Here is an 11,134-nt window from a genome sequence, read left to right as displayed (position 1 = left end):
GAGGGTGTCCCTGCCCGCAGCAGGGGGGTTGGAACTGGATGATTTTTTATGTTCCTTCCAACACAGACCATTCTATGATTCTATGATCATTTGGTTTGAAAAGCACCTTTCTCACTGTGCTCTTTAGCACTACATTACTAGTTTTGTATAATGCATTAATTATGACTTTACCATCTCTTTGTGATAAGAGACAGGATGACACTTTGTATGTGATATATTATCTTCCATAAGTACGTTACCTCCCATCTAAATCTCAGGTCTAGTTTCACAAAAATGAAATTTTGGACGTCTCTGGTGCCTGCATTCACACTGTGTTCCTAAAATATCCTTTTAAAGATATAATAAATGCCACATTAACACTATTTTATAATTAGTACAATTATTTTAGAATAACACTTTACATTCTGTGCAGGTGAATATTTTACTGCTCTGAGACTGATCTGTGAATGAACCATCTCACTACCTTTCTGTGTTTCATATTATCATCTTCTTCCCTCAGACTAGGAAGGTAAGATGTCAGTATTTATCCAGGACATCACAAAAAATTCTGAGCAGAACTAGGATGACAATTAAATCTTTCCTCATCCTCTGTTTTAAACATTATGCCATGTTTTTTATTCTCATTCTTCAGGATATCTAGTTAGAAACCTAATCTTAAAATGAATTTAAGTGCATATCATGCCCAGTGTATAACTTAAAATCAAGTTTAATGTTTTTAAAATGATAAAAAATAACCTGAGCCATGCATTGTAAAACAGAGACAACATTTATTTCAGCAAGCTCTGATCATGAACAAAGTATTTCTAGCACCACTGACTTCCCTATGGATTTTTCTTTCCCTCTGTTTTTGCTTTTGTGTGTGTGTGTTAAGCTAATAAGAAATCTTTGCATATAATAATCGAAGTAAGTCTCAGAGATCGTGGCGAACAGCCACCAGGAATGTTTCAATAAAGTGATTTTGTCCTCAGAAAATGCCATTTTTCTCAAACTAAGCCTTTTTGCTGTGATGAATTGGTTTCAATGAAATACTTTTGGAGAGGTTTCCCAGGTCTTGGATAGAATATCTGTCAAGGAAGAGAGAACAAGTGAGATCCCAGAATAGTAAGTGACTGGGTAGGAACTGTATTTAACTGGTATGTAGAAGACCTGGATTAAATTCCTTGTATGAGGGATTTAATACTTTCATACTTCATATGCCCTATCAATTTAGTTATTCAGAGGCCAGAGTTACAGTGCCATGTATCATTACCACCTAGGAATTTTCCTGAAATTCCAAATGCTGTAGTGAATTGGAAAAATTATTTCCTATTCAGTTCTCCCTGTAAGGAATGAAGGTAAATTTTCTTACAAGATTAAAAGTGACAGTAGACCATATTCTGATGGTTTTAATATGTATTTTAAAATGTGTATAAACTTTAAAATTAAACCTGATTAAATTAAACTTCTGCCAAGGAACTAATCACACAGTGGGTTTTTGCAAATCAAGTATTTGTGTCATGGCCTCAAAAAAGAACAAGAGAAAGAAGAAACTCTATTTTTATCATGTAAATAGTAGAAGAACTTCAGAATGAAAGCTTTATGTTCCTGAAATCTTATGACTTGGGTGAGATATGTTGTTTTCATAAATTGAAGTATGTTTAATCAAAATAAATTTGTTTTGGTTTCAGGTAGCTGCACTACACTCCATCAATGTAATGAGGTCACAGCTGAACTTAATTAATTTTACATGGCTATACTGTTTCCTTTTTAACTTCTGGTTGTACTAGTGAATGCAAATAACATTGATGGATGATAGATTTCCAAATGGGCCAAGCAGTAAAGTTCATTTATAAACTGATCCTTCAAAGAGCAATTTAATTTTTAATTCTCAGAATACTAGCCAGCTTTACCAAAAAACCCCACCCAAAATAAAATAAAATAAAAGTACAACCCCACCCCACCCCCCCCAAAAAAAAAAAAGTCTACCTTGAGTAACAACCTCAGGGTAAAACCTGTAAAGGTGAAGAATTTGCCTGAATTTCTGAAAAGTTTTGGACCACTGAGTAGAAGATATATTTCATCCTATATGACATCAGTGTATTGGAAATGGAAGATATTGGTGTTCAGTACAAGGATGTCAGTTCCATACTGATTTCATTAAAGTCAATAGGAATTTTGTTGTTAAAGGGGTATCTCCTTTGTTTGGGCCTTCTGTGTCATTGCACTTGCAAAATATTTAAGAAGCAAAAAAATAAGAATAAAATGTTGAAAATATTAATTTTGAGCCTAGCTTTCCAGATTTTCATTTTCACTTGTGAAAGTAATCTGATTTTCTTTTCCACAAATTTCAGCAACCAGTGCTATGGAATGTAAGAATTTTTGCTTTGAGTACAAGGAGACAAATATATTCTTTTAATACTCATATTTATGAAGGGCTGAGAGTTAATTTCTTGAGTCTATTAATCCTGGCTGCATAGGCACTCAGTTTGAAAAAAAGGAATAGAATAGGATTCAAATTAAGATTTTTGTGGCAGTTTGAGATACATTTTCCAGGACTTTGAGACAACTGAGTGCCCAGCTTTCTCATTTCTGGGCAACTGCTTTAATTATCATACTGCCCTTCTGTTACTTTCCCCCGCCAACCTTCCCCAAAACTTGAGAACCCTTTTTAAAATAGATTTATTTTACTGTAAAAGGACAATGGCTGCCTTGTGTTGTCTTTGTCACACACATGGAACTTTGAATTTGAACCTTAACAGAACTTAGGAAGTTTTGGTTCAAAGAATTTTGACTGAGTTTAGGCAACTTAAGATAGTAATTGAAAAAGCAAAATCTCTGAATCATTCTCTTTGACTTACACAACTATTTTTCACCAAAGACTTGCTTTAGGTATGAAAATAAGTGGGCTAAGTCTTTCTCTTAGCCCCAAGCTGAGCAGTGGGTGCTATTGTAAGATCCTTTAACAGTACAGAAGGAGTGCAAGATGACTCTGGCAAGCGATCTAAAAAAAAAAACCCAAACCACATATGTATCTGAGGTATTGGTGCTGGAGAAGAACTGAACCTTTGTCCATAGTTTCTAGAGCAAGTACTCTAACCATTTCATTATTACAGTAAGAGGTTGTGCTAACTGCAACTCCACTACCACACCAGAAAGAAATTCTTCCCAAGTTTTATGATGGCCTTGTTCCTGTTGGTGTGTAGAAATCAAGCTGAAAATGCCTGTTGGTTTAGGGCCTCTGCTGGGAGGATTGCCTAAGGATTTCCTTCATTTGTGGAGCCCATTTATTTTCTGGGACTTCAGAATTTCTAAACATGTAGGAAAAACAAAGGGGTTTGGGAATATGACTCAGTCTCTCTAACTGTAGAGATCTGGAACTGAGTTAGTGGCTCTGAGTTCCCTCTAAAGCAAGTAGAAACAGACAATCTGAAGGAGTGATTTGACTGATATATTTTAGGCATCTTCTTCAGCAGATGAACTGGACCCCACATGTTCCTATTCCTCTTCGTTTTGATTCTACTGGAATCTAAGCTGCTGTAGATGTTGACATAGTGAAATAAACTGCTTTTAGGGACCTCTCAGGTCAGAAAGGAGCTACCTGGTTGCTTGTGGAAATGCTGTGGAGACAGTCATTGAACAGTAATTTTTTAACTTACAAGTTTGGATTTAGAGGTGTAAAGGTCAAATTATCATTATGTCCCTCAGGTAAATGAACTTTGTGTTAGACTTCTGCCTAACTCAGAAGTTCTGAGTAGATGATTTAGAACTAGAGTATAGCTAACCAGGTCTGTATTTTTCTATCACCCTAATTCCTGCCCAACTTTTAGATTCATTCATTTCTAATTAAATAGTCGTTAGAGTAAATGCATTGACTGTAAGCCATCTGACTATTGATGGCTTACAAAAGAAAAGTACAGTTAAGGGTAAATTTAAAAAATAAATTTCCTCTAAAACAGACTTTTCCAATATTTACCTCTCATTGTAATGCCTTATCTTGCACCTTCATTTTTCTCCATTGGACACCTGCATCTGCTGATTTAGTAATTGAAGAATGTCATTATGCTAACAATACATTGAGATAAAAGATTATTACCACAGGAAAAAAATTACAAAGCACATGTGATTTTGATTCATTTTTGCACTCTTTTCAAGGCTGTAAATTGGCATACTTGGGAAAATGTTCTTTTTTTATTGTTCATTTCTTTTTAAAGAAGAATATAGTACTCGTGAAAAATCTTAAGACTAACAAGACTAGAGATTTTGTCTACCCAAATTGCCTCAGAATTTACATCTGTTCCTTTCCTAAAAAAAATATGTGGTCCTCTGGTGCACTTTAGAATCATTAATAGATAATGACCTTTAACATATATAAAATAGTAAGTACAGAACTATCTGATACTTCAGCAACTAAGAGTTATACTGCAAATATTGGCTTGAACTATGATTAGGTGAAATATTGTGGTTCATTAAGTAAAATGGTCTATTTTTAACCCACTGAGAGGATGTATGAAAACACTGTGGTATAACTCAAATGATGTACACAGCTTCTGGATGAAGAGGACACTAAAGTCCCAGGGCAGAGCTTAAGTAGGATCAGGTTTATGAGCTATAAATACAAGAAAAAAAAAAAAAAAAAAGATGCTTTAAAGAAGAAACTTCACTGTTCTTTTCTTTTTCATACAAGTAATTGAAAACTGTATTTGCATCTATAACCTCTGACTTTGATAAACCAGCATGCCATACTGCTTTTGATTCAAGTTCACTGCAGGAAAGGAAGGATGAACTCATAAAAAGAGATTACCTCTGACTTTAAGACTGGGTAATTATAGAAGAACAGGAAAACATCTATTTTTCTTATATGCTTCACCTGTCCTCTAGTCTATGGAGCTACTTTGGAGGAAATATGGACTAAATCCACAGAAGGACACATAAATCCATAGTTTTCATGTGGAACAACTAATTTCCTAGTCCCTCTGCTCAATATCTAGAAACTAGAGTATCTACAACGTACTAGAAAACCTGGATCTCATGAGCAGAATCCAACAAAATCTAAAGAAAACACTCTTCAAATCATTGTTTGCACCATCTGAGCAGAATGGTGGATTTTAAAAAAAAATTTCTTCTTGTCTTTGTTTATCCCTGGCGTACAAAAAGGAGTTTCTGTTGAAGTATGAGCTGGATGAGCAAACAGTGAGGTGGATTAAAAACTGGCAGAACAGATGGGCCTAGGGGGTTGTGATTAGCAGCACAAATTCTAGCTGGAGGCCAGTAACTAGCGGTGTATCTCTCAGGGGTCAACAGTGGGTCCAGTCCTGTTTAACATCTTTAATGACCTGGATGATGGGGCAGAATGCACCCTCAGCAAGTTTGCTGATAACACCAAACTGGGAGGAGTGGCTGATATGCCAGGGGGTTGTGCTGCCATCCAGAAGCACCTTGACAGGCTGCAGAAATGGGCTGACTGGAACCTCATGAAGTTAAACACAGGGAAGTGCAAAGTCCTGCACCGTGGGTGGAACAACCCCATGCACCAGTACATGCTGGGACCACGCAGCTGGAAAACAGCTTAGCAGAAAAGGACCTGGGTGTCCTTGCGGACAAGATGAATGTGAGCCAGCAGTGTGTCCTTGCCGCCAAGAAGGCTAATGGTATCCTGGGCTGCATTAGGAGGAGTGTTCCCAAGCAGGTCAACTGAGGTGATCCTTCCCCTCTGTTTGGCACTGTTAAGGCCACACCTGGAGTGCTGTGTCCAGTTCTGGGCTCCCCAGTACAAGAGAGATATAACAACTAGAGAGAGCGCAACAAAGGGCCATGAAGACGACTAATGGGCTGGAGCATGTGTCCTATGAGGAAAGACTGAGAGAGCTGGGACTGTTCAGCCTGGAAAAGGCTCAGAGGGGATTTTCTCAGTGTACAAAAATACTTGAAGGGAAGGTGCAAAAAGGATGGAGCCAGGCTCTTTTCAGTGGTACTCGCTGACAGGACCAGAGGCAATGGGCACAAACTGAAACACGGGAGATTCCCTTGAAAGATCAGAAAGCACTTTTTTTGCTGTGAGAGTGACTGAGAACCAGCACAAGTTGCCCTCAGAGGTGGAGTCTCCATTCTTGGAGATATTCAAAACCCACTTGGACATGGTCTTGAGCAACCAGCTCAATGTGGCCTTGCTTGTGCAGGGGCATTGGGCCAGGTTGCCTTCAGAGGTCCCTTCCAACTTCAGTGATTCTGTGATTCTTGCTCAGATTTGGATCCTCAGTTATACATACTGCACTGGCCAATCCTTTTTTCCCCAAAACAGACAGATTGTGGCTAGTCCCTTTTAATCTCTTACTCAGTGGTTCTGTAAATGACCTGAGATGTGAGAGATCTGTTCCTATTGATGTCAAAATTATCTAGATAGCATTCTACAAGACATTTTGGGATAGAACTCTCTAGCAAACTTCCATGAAGCTGTTAACTTTGTATGCAATACCTCTGAGTCAAAGAAAGCAAATGTGAGAGAAGCTTGTTAGAGTCCATCAGTCAGATCATTCATTTTGAGATCTACTTTCTAAACCTATGCTTTTCAAATCTAATGGAAGGATTTAAGATGTCAAAAAATTTTGGGCAGTGAAAGGGTTTATGAGCATTTAGGGCATACATTTTGGATTTTGGTAGCTAAACAGAGACTAAGGGAGTGAAAGCTTTTAATAGGTCTGCCTATCAGCTGAAGAATAAATACTGACTACACTTGATCTGGTTAACCACTTCAAAGGGAAATAAGTGCAGGACCAAGCCACAGCCCAACCAGTACTGAAGAGGATGATGGGTCTCAGAAACTATGGTCAGATTCTCAGTGCTTCTCTACTTATTTTTCTCTGTACACATGTGTTCATACAGTCTCTTACGAAGAGCTCTGACATATAGAACAACAGATGAAGCGCTTCACAGTATCTGCAGACAGACTTGTGGGGTTGCTTCCTCCTGCTTCTTCACTGTGTGTGGGATTTACTGATTACACAAGATGTTTTTACTTGATGTAGAGGCTGGCTATTACTGTGGAGGTTCTTTAGGCTTTAATTACTTATTTCCTTTTATTTCTCTCTCTAAAACTTATCCTTTCCACTAATGCTTTTGTTATTTCTTCCTTTAGAAGAATCACATAGTATTCCAGTCTGTAATATAGCAACTATAAAGGTATTCCTTTATTTATCCATCCACAAAGAACGAACCTAATTTGATACAAAAATCAGCAGCAAATTAGGAACTTTCACTGTCATCAAACAAAGGCATGGAGACAGACAAGCAGAGAAAGAGCCTCATGGTTAATATTCTTTCCTGGCAGATAAGACATCTGAGCTCTATTTAATATTTAATAGTTTATTCAAAGTACAACAGCAGTAAAAGAGATTAAGAACATCCAGCTACACTAAAGTAATAGTATTAGGGTATTTTCTTTAGATATGGGTTTAAATAGCTTCATGCAAAGAAGGAGTGTGAATACAGGTCTCCTACAGAGAGGGAGAAAAATAAGTAAATAGAATAAATAATAAAGAAGAAAATGGTAACATCTTCACTTCCGTCAATACTCCCTTGCTGCCTCACTGTTTTCAAAGGAAACCAAAATCTAAATCTTTCATGTGCTCTGAAATAATTCTTATTGTGTTGGGATATGTGTGTGTGGAAAGTTACCTTTTAATTATAGGTCAATTCAAGCCATTGTTATTTTTTTAAAATATTTTTCTTACCTTGTCTTTCAAGACTTCAAATCAGGCAGATGCATAGCTGTTATCACCACAGACATGGGACTGGCTGTCCTTCAGCTCCTTTCTCCAAATGTATCCTTTTTGATTTCTAGCATTTTGTCCCCAGCTAATACAGTCTTTCAGCACATATTTTTTTCCTTTGGAAGAGCAGGTCTTTGTCTAGAAGATATTGTGGATGAAGTGCATTTACTTTAACAATATGACTGCTTTCAGCAACTCTAAGGCTTGTCTTAGCGAGCATATGACTACTGATAAGCAGGGTGATGAGATATCCTCAAACCAAATTATTGTTTAATTTTCTGAGAGAACAAAGCTTAAGTTGATAGGAAAATGTTATTAAAGACTATTTAAACTCAATACTTAAAGGCTTTCTTACTGTAACAGGACCTGGGAAATTCTTGGTTTTTGCATGGAGATGTACCCATCCCTCCAGTCCCATCCCTCCCTTCAACATGTTTCTGACAGCTGCCATCTTTCAGAATAAGAAAGTACCTATTAAAATTTAAGCATATTTAATGGATATAAACAGTTATTTCAGTGGGGGTACTGACTGCTTGGTTGGTGGATTTCATTTAGGTTTTGTTTCCTTTGGTTTGGTTTGGAGTTTTTTTGCAACAGCTCATTTCTAGTTAAGCCAAAGTAGAGCAAACCCTGCCATAATCAGGCTGATTTCTAGAACGCTGCTATGCAGCATATCACAGAGCAGCCTGATGTCCTTCACAGACCCAAGGTAAACCAAGATACGCACTTGCATTTGAAAGTGCTTAACTCCTTACTTCCTTGGTTTCTCACCACGTCTGCTAGAAAAATTGAAGGCCCACTGGTGACCTACTACACAAAGTGAAGCAAATTATCTGTTATAGAGATCAGCCAAGAGGGTGGCACTGACCGAAATGAAAATAATTAAAAGCTGGACTTCTACAATGAGCTTATTAAATTTTAAAAGTCATTGTTATAATAGCTCAATAAAAACCAGACTTGGTTATGTTTGATGTCAATTTAGAGCAATGATTTATCTGTGATGGATAATATGAGGTGAGTAGGTGCAAGATTTTATTGTGTAACTGCAGCCATTTATTTTATTTGAAACTCTTGGGGATTATAAACATATTTCAGAGCAACTAAAGAGACAATGAAAAGGCCAGTATATAACGGCTGACAGTACTGTTTGTGGGAGGAATGACAGTCTTACAAGAGTAATAGCTGGATATTGGACCTATCACTTCCGAGTTAGCCCAAGCCAGGCTAGGTCCTGGTTATACAGTACTGCTTAAGTTCCCCTGTTTAATGTCCCCATTTATTGCAGTCATCTGCCCAGTAATTACTGAGTATTAAGATCCCACTGGACTTTTCAGTGCTATCAAATGTCCATTTAGATGCAGTTGAGTAGAAGTTTATTTCCAACCCATCCTGCCTTGGTTGTCCATGTAATCCACCAGTTTACCTCATCTACAGAGCTGAGAAAGGGGAGCCCTGTACGGGGTGCTTCCACCCAAATGATGGGCAAGATCCCTTCTCTGCGTGGAGTCCCCCATGGCCTCTGTTTTGAATTTCAAAGAGTGATTTCCCTCAGTTTAACCAATGTTGTAGATGAAACTACATGGCCAGGCTCTTCAGAAAAAGTAATGACGCTACTGGTCAGTAGTAGGAAGCTCAATGGTACAAGTGACAAAGCTTTCACAGAGACTGGAGTAAGATTGTGCAACCTAATACTTAAATGCAGAGTTGAAATGCTTGTCTTCAATTTAGGATTCATGCCGTATAGTTTTCATGTGCGTCACACATATACATATGTATGCACACCTAAACATGCAGAAACATTCATGCTTACTACACCCCCATGCTTGTACTTTCCATTGGCTAATTGCTGCAGGATGATAAGAGACAGAAAGAGATTATTTTGCTTAAAAATAAAAATAAAAATTGAGAACTTCAATAATGCGCAAAATGATATTGATGCATTTGTATTCAGTTTACTTCTCTAGAAGTAGTTCTACATATGGAGACTGATTATGGGCAAAGGTTATTTTACATGTTTAGAACAAACCATGTCCTTCATTCTTTTTCTATCTCATCCCAAGGAGTACTTTCAGTGAAGATGCCTCTGCTTTAATATTGATCTCTTTTTTTTTGGCCCGAAGAAATCCAGTTATATTAATCTGTTTCTCAGCAATAACTGTACAAATATGCTGATGAAGAACAGTTTATTTTCAATTGTTTGAATTGTCTGTTGTGAGTTGACCTTGGTTGGCCATCAGGTGCCCACCAAGAGTCAGCCCACCACACTGTATAGATTTTTAACCTAAGTGTTCAATGATCACAGTGATAGAGGAATGTTTAGCTAGTAAACATATCAATGAGTGAATATATGGAAAAAAAAAAAAGAATTAATTTTTAAAAATCTGGCCCTGTGGCTGACATGGCCATAGGTTTTATTGCGATTGCTATAGTTCAAAGTTCATACCAGACACTTTATTAAAAGTGGTCTTGCTTTGTAATTCTTTATAAATATCACTTGTATTTGATTTCAGATACATTACCAGATACTTTTGGTTTGTTCCCCTACACAGCCCAATAACATTGGGAGAAGAAGAGAGGAAAAGAGGTAAATACAAGGTAATATAAGATGAATGTATGTCATAGTTCCAAAAAGTTTAGCACCAGATCACTACATCTAGTCTGCCTTTTGTTCATCAAATATTACAAACCCACTATATTAAATCAGTAGGTCTTTTGTTGACCTCAATTGTGCCTGACTTTTTTCAGCCTACCTTTCAGAATGTTATTCCGGTTTTTAATTTTCTCTAATTTTCAAAATAAATTTGTGACTCTTTTCTGCAGTATCTCCCATTTTTCAATGACCTTTTAAAATATGACACCAAAATCGGACACAACGTTCCAGCACTATTCTGACTAATGCCTTGTACAGAATAGTATTACTTGTCTATTTCTGGTTTTACTTTTCTCTTTATAGAACAACAACAATGACGACAAAATCTAGACTTTTTTGTTTGTTTGTTTTGTTTATTTTTGGCATTACATTGGGGTTGAAGTGGAATTGCTTATTCATTTGAGTTTTCTTAAAAACAATATAGTTAAAATTTATATCCACAGAGCCTCTTCGTAAAAACTTTAATTAAATGACATATTCCTACTGAAGACTTTTTGTCCAACTTTTCTCATTAAGCGGTACTAACTCCATTAACCTTAGAAATTACTAAAGTTGCTTTATTGAAATCACATAATGAAGTACATAATCTGGTTCAAAGTCAAATATCTTCCATTAGTTTGACTGTTACATCTTGACTTTACATAATTTGTAATTTCATTACAAAAATTCAGATTTGCTGTACAAGATGAGTTTTGCACAGGATCATTTCTATTTTTATTAATTGCTATACATTCTTATC

The sequence above is a fragment of the Grus americana genome, chromosome 1, assembly GCF_028858705.1.
Source record: "Grus americana isolate bGruAme1 chromosome 1, bGruAme1.mat, whole genome shotgun sequence".
In the NCBI taxonomy this organism is placed as follows: domain Eukaryota; kingdom Metazoa; phylum Chordata; class Aves; order Gruiformes; family Gruidae; genus Grus; species Grus americana.
Note: the sequence above shows the minus strand (reverse complement) of the source record.